The 5,922-nt window shown below is 48.9% G+C and overlaps 1 long non-coding RNA gene across 1 annotated transcript; it reads right to left on the minus strand.

The window, feature by feature from the left end:
* Positions 1 to 3,357: 3,357 nt before the first annotated feature.
* On the minus strand, positions 3,358 to 5,196 carry LOC123119684 (uncharacterized). The gene is made up of 2 exons (XR_006458792.1): positions 4,328 to 5,196; positions 3,358 to 4,205 (listed from the first exon to the last, which is right to left on the minus strand). It is a non-coding gene; the product is annotated as an uncharacterized lncRNA (long non-coding RNA).
* Positions 5,197 to 5,922: the final 726 nt, after the last annotated feature.

A 5,922-nucleotide genomic window follows, 5' to 3' on the forward strand; every position in this document is an offset into this window, starting at 1 on the left:
GTCAGGGAACTCCAGAATTTTATCATAACCTATCTTCTCAATGGTTCTACCCCAGGGTTGTGACAAGAACCCCACAGGAAGCCAACGACAATGACCATCTTGAAACAGGATACAGTCGTACAGAGAGAAAACTGTGGAAGTCTAACCATGTCTTGCCAGGGGTCCCTCTAGCCTCTTGGATTAACTGTCAAACGGTTGAGAAAAGCCAGGACATGAACTAAGCGTCTAAGCCTATCATGCAATCAGCAGCAGTGGGGATGATGGGACACAGAAATGGCACTGACATTAAGGGCCAAGAACTACAGAACACTAACTCAGGATAATCAAACATTTCAACACTGTTTAACAGGATAGCAGAAGTCTCGAATGAGACTGGACATTGCATGACTCATTTCATCACCTTGTTACTTGATCCAATTATCATCTCAATTATGACTATCATGTTCTAAATATCTTTTTCTAGATTAAATTTAATATAAAATTGCTCAAATATTCAGTTCTACATACCTGCGCAGTAGTGGTGACATGTTTGTTGCATGCTTGTAATGCAGCTCCACTGCGCGTAGCTTGTGATCGTCTTGTTGAAGCGTGTGATCGCGCGTGTACAAACTAGAAAGGCGGTGCGAGGATAAGAGAGCAATGCATGACTGAGATGGTGCCCGTAGGAATAGCACTCCACTTTTCTTTACAGGCGGATCAGATTTGTTGAAGTGTGGTTTTGGGGAGGCATGAACCTTGTGATAGCCTGGCGCTTGTGTGGGTATCTGGAGTATTTAAACGCGCCCTTGTGTTGAGTAGAGTAGATGCGAGAAGGAAGAACAAGAAAATAGCCCAATCGTCTTCCTCGTGTCGTGTGTGTGCGCGCGTGCTTTTGACGCTCGGCAATGGAGAGTTCTCGCTATCTCCTCCTCCTGCTCATTGGACTGCTCGTCGCACCCTACGCGGTGGGAGAGCCATGTGACTCCTGGCACTGGGCGTACCTAACGAGCGTGTTCTGTATATCCAAGGAGCATGACAGCATACTTGCTTGCTGCGAAGTGCTGAAGTCCATCGTGAACATATCGCTGACAGAGGACCCTTTGTGCATGTGTAGCCTGACTGCAGAGCCACCTTTTATCAGCACTGGACTATTTATTGATGAACTCGTCGACAAGTACATAGCTTGTGGAGGTGACCGTGGTAAAGACGCCCAGGCCCTCTCCGATGCACAGGAGTATTTAACCAAAAACTACCACATTTCACGGACATGTGACAGAAAACTACCACTTTACGTTTTTGTGCGGAAAACTACCACTATTTGTCTAATCTTTGACTAAAAACTACCATGTCGCGAAAGTGCCCGATTCGCCTCTTATAAACGCTTTTCTGACAGGTGGGACCCACACGTCATCACCAACCTTCTTCTTCCTCCCCTCCTCTCTCTTTGGCATTTCAACAAACACCTCTTGCACATGGGACGGAAGCAGGGGAGCTCCTAGACACCACTCCCCCTGAGCTCGCTCGCATGCCGCAGCCGGGTAACACCACCACCGGGCACCATGGTCGCCTTCTTCACTCCCCGGCGTTGGTTGCGGACTGGAGATGGCAACGGCGTCGGCGCTGCGGCCGGCGTCGTGGCGGTGGAGGTGAGGCAGGGGCAGGCACGCGGGCCACGCGCCGCTGCCGCGCTCCCCGGCACTGGACCGAGGGCGGCATGCTCCGCGACGTGCCCGTCGGCGGCGGCCGCAAGAACAGGCGCAGCGGCGGTGGCAAGGGCGGCGCCAAGGCCCCCTCCCCCGTCACCACGGAGGTGTCTACTGCAGCTACCCAGGGCAGCGGTGCAGGCGCGCCGGCCGACGCCGTTGACGGGTTCATCCCGGCCGACTTCCTGAGCCGGTGTCTACTGTCGCGCCGCCGCCAGGACAGGCTGCTGCTAGGACGGCGCCGGAGCCGAGGTCTTTCGCGCGGAGGAGGAGGTCTTGGGCACGGCGGCAGCGGCGGGCGCTGCAAGCGACGGGCACGGCGAGCGGCGGCGCGGTGCGCGGCGGAACGGGCGAGCAGCAGCGGGTACAAACAGCGTTGACTAACGATGCCATCACTTATATGTGGGCCAGGCCTGTCATAAGTGCGTTTAAAATGGACGAAGGCGCCGATTTACAGACATGGTAGTTTTTAGTCAAAGATTAGACAAATAGTGGTAGTTTTCCGAAAAAAACGTAAAGTGGTAATTTTTTGTCACATGTCCGTGAAATATGGTAGTTTTTGGTTAAATACTCGATGCACAGTGGGTCAGTGGTATTTTCTTGTACTCTGCTAGAGGTTTCTGTCTTATTTTGTTCAGGACATAGTATGTTACATGTTCTCTATTCTCTTTTTTTGAGGACTATTTACATGTTCTCCGTTTTCTAGAAAACCAAGTTAAATGGTTTGTGTGGTGTCACATTTTAATGTCCGCCCCCACGTACTCTAAACTTCTCTCCTCTTATTTTCTCAAGTGTTGATCCTTAACTCTTTTTTCGTTAATGTTGATCCTTGTGTTTTCCATTTCGCCCAAACCTAGATTTCTTTGCTTTGACAATGAAAATCCGCTGTTTTGTAGTTTTTCTCTGTCGCCTAAAATATGGCTTCTCTAATGCAGGGCAACCACTGCCGCTATCTGAGCTGCAGGATGGATCTAGCTCTACCGATCAACACAAAGTGTCGCTCGCACCGGCTCCTCTCCCATAAGTCAGAAAATTAATGGAGAACTGGAACAGTAGTCTAGGGTTTGCCTATTGCTTGGGGAGCGGCCTCTGGGTCATGTGACTCATGTCCATCTTCTTGTACCCTGTGCTCACCAATTTATCTTAGGGAAAGTCTCACATCCAATTGTTCTTTATTTTACTCTCAACTAAGGTAGTACGAAGCACACAATCTCACAAGCGTTATATTTTGGTCTTTGACTGTATTTACTATTGCTAATTATCTTCCAGTTCGATTTTTACCTGAAGCAAAATGCCGATCTGCTTTGGGTGAACGTATGAACACACATAGGAAAGTGACCTCTGGTTGGAGAATGTAGTGCATAGAAAGATATACTCACATCTGTGTAACTCGGTATCTTGGATCTCCAAGCCTTGCTGCTCTGCTCAGACTGCTCTACTTGAAAAAGACCTGCATATTTATCCGAACATAGAGACTGCAAGCGGAAGCCTGGGTGTCTGCATTTGAGACTGCAGGTTCTCAGAAACGAAAACTGTCTGATTAAACACATGCTTGCATTCTTTATTTGTCAGATGAAACGAAAGATCATGTTTTGCTTGGTTGTAATGTAGAGAATGAAACTTTGTATCTGACACCGAGTACATAGGACTATCTAGTTATGCCCTAGAATCGGCGAACCACAACATTTCTTGCATTATTTGTCGAACAAAAGTCTTAATTTGGATCTTATCCTTACAACTGAACCCATGGCCGCTCATGGTAATGGTAGATCTAGCTATAACTGAGCAACAGTACATGAGACACTAAAATGTAAATGAAAAATGAAACTGAACTCTTTCATAGACTATGCTGGGAAGTGAAGCAGCTCGAGGGACAGAGACGTATGCATCATGTGTATGCATAGCTTCCGTTGGAAATCCCCGACAAGCTTGTCAATCAATTATCTACTTCCTTATTATGGGCCCAACAAACAAGGTGTATATGGAATAGATCTTTCTAGTTCCTTATTATAGCAGTCATCCAATCCTTTTGGGCGCATGTTGCCCAAGTCTTCTAGCTTGAGTTCATCTAGATGATAGGCATATCCTCTGTTCAACGTTTCACTGAAATAAATTATTTCTTTGTAAGGATGAAATCCAAGGATCTTAATATGTTCATCCCACCTGCGCCCTTCAAGTCTAGTTTCAAAGATTATCTCATGGTCTGAATTCAACTCGAACTTCTTTTTTACTGTACTGTAAATAGCTGGATTGATATCTGCCATAATCCAGCAGGGCCTGTGAACTTGTGGATCATAGTTTTGAGGTGGTGGGATTTGGTGAAGGTTGTTATCATGCTTCAGAAACCACTCACTCTGACCGCAGCATTCAGTGAGTATCCAAACTCGAAGATGACATTGACCATCAAGTGCTGCAAAATACACCCCCTTCTCTGATCTCCCAAGAAGAACCTGTGCCCACCGGTGCTGATCAACATCTGTTGGCAGTTTAATTGCTTGGTACGTGCCACTTGATAACGATATTCTGGCGAAAGGAGTCATTGACAAGAAGATATTAGTACTAAATCAAGAACCAATGCAAGCTCTTTATTGAAGAGGAAATAACATTGTAAGAAGAAATGATGGTGCTTAGAAAGTACAGTATACCTCATAACAAAATGACAGTGCACGTAGATTTCTCCATGCCAGTACACAGCGTATAGTTCATCTGGCATTGGCAGCTCAAGCAGTAACATGTCGGCAAGAGTCCCCAGGGCATCTCCCTGTCGGATGAACGATCTCTCTTCCCACCTTGTTGTTTCTGAAGAGAAAACATGCATCATGTATGGCGACGGAGGCCATCGCCAAACCCCAGGGGAGGAGATGGGCGTGGGGGCAGGCTTGCCCAACGTCGAGTGGCGGGATTGACCACATAATGATCTAGCAAAGCTAGGCCGTTGCATACATCATCCACAGAGATGTCGTCCGTGGGCATGAAGTGGAGGTCGGCGTAGCCGCGGATTGCTGAGGGGTCGAAGAAGAACTCCGTGAAGTCAAGCTCACAGAAGTTGATGAGGAAGCCGGCCAAGGAGAGCGGGAGGAGGTCCCGGTCCAGGAGACGATGGGCGTCGACGATGGCGTGCCAGGAGCGGCACACGCAGCGGGCTGCAGCAAGACTGCGCGGTGGAAGACAGCGGAGGACGTCCGCGTGCAGGTCCTCGGGCAGCCGCTGCGTCTGGTCCATCTCTCTACTTGTCGCCGCTGCTGGATCTGGATCTGGATCGCCGCCTTGCCCGGTTCTTCTCTCGGCATCGGCGTCCAACAAGAAAACCATCCTAAATGTTGGATATTGTCGCTCGCTTGACCGCTCACAGGGATGATTTATTGAGGACACATGCCACTCCGGATCCGAGCATTAGTCCAAAACAGCGAGCGTCCGAACGCCTGATCTATAATATCTCTCCCCCTGAATTTAAATTTGGCTCGATAAAATATCTGATGTTTACAAAGGAAAACAAAAAAACAACTAACCATTACAAAACAGAATCACATTGCAAAATTGATCTAAGAGTCAAGAAAATTGTATGGTGCACGTTGAAGATTGAAAATTGCATGAACTAAAAGCATCTACAACCGGACGCTTCAAACTCGTCTCATACGTCCGGGCGGGCGGGTCGGTCACTGTCCAGTCGCAAAATTTTGACCCAGACGGACGCCTCAAACGGGCCTCAAACGGTCGGACTGACCGGCACCCCCTAATAACTAACCCAGATATGAGACGGATAGGAGGGCATCCGGGCACGCCCACGCTGGCCCACCTGACCCACATATATTCCTTCCCACCCGCTCGCCAGATCAAATCCTAGCCACTTCACTCCACTCCCCTCCACTCCTCGTGGGCGTCGATCGACGCAAACATGGCGCGGCGTGCCCGCCGTGCGCGGCAGTGGGCGTGGGACGCAGCGACAACGCTCGTGTAGGATCGAAAGTATGTCTAGAGGGGGGGGTGATTAGACTACTTCACAACTGGAATCAGAAGATTTGCCATCAGCCACTTCTTCGTCGTCTGCTAGCTGACGGCAAAGGATGGCTTTACCGTTAGCTTGCAAAAAACAAACGGCAAAGAGCTGGCTGATGGCAAAGAACATATTTGCCATCAGCCACCTCTTTATCGTCTGCTAGCAGACGGCTGTTGGATCTCGGGTTCCGGCAAAACCCTCAAGGTTCGAACATTGGGGTGCGCATGAAGATCTCCCCCTACC

The sequence above is a fragment of the Triticum aestivum genome, chromosome 5D (genome assembly GCF_018294505.1).
Source record: "Triticum aestivum cultivar Chinese Spring chromosome 5D, IWGSC CS RefSeq v2.1, whole genome shotgun sequence".
In the NCBI taxonomy this organism is placed as follows: Eukaryota; Viridiplantae; Streptophyta; class Magnoliopsida; order Poales; family Poaceae; genus Triticum; species Triticum aestivum.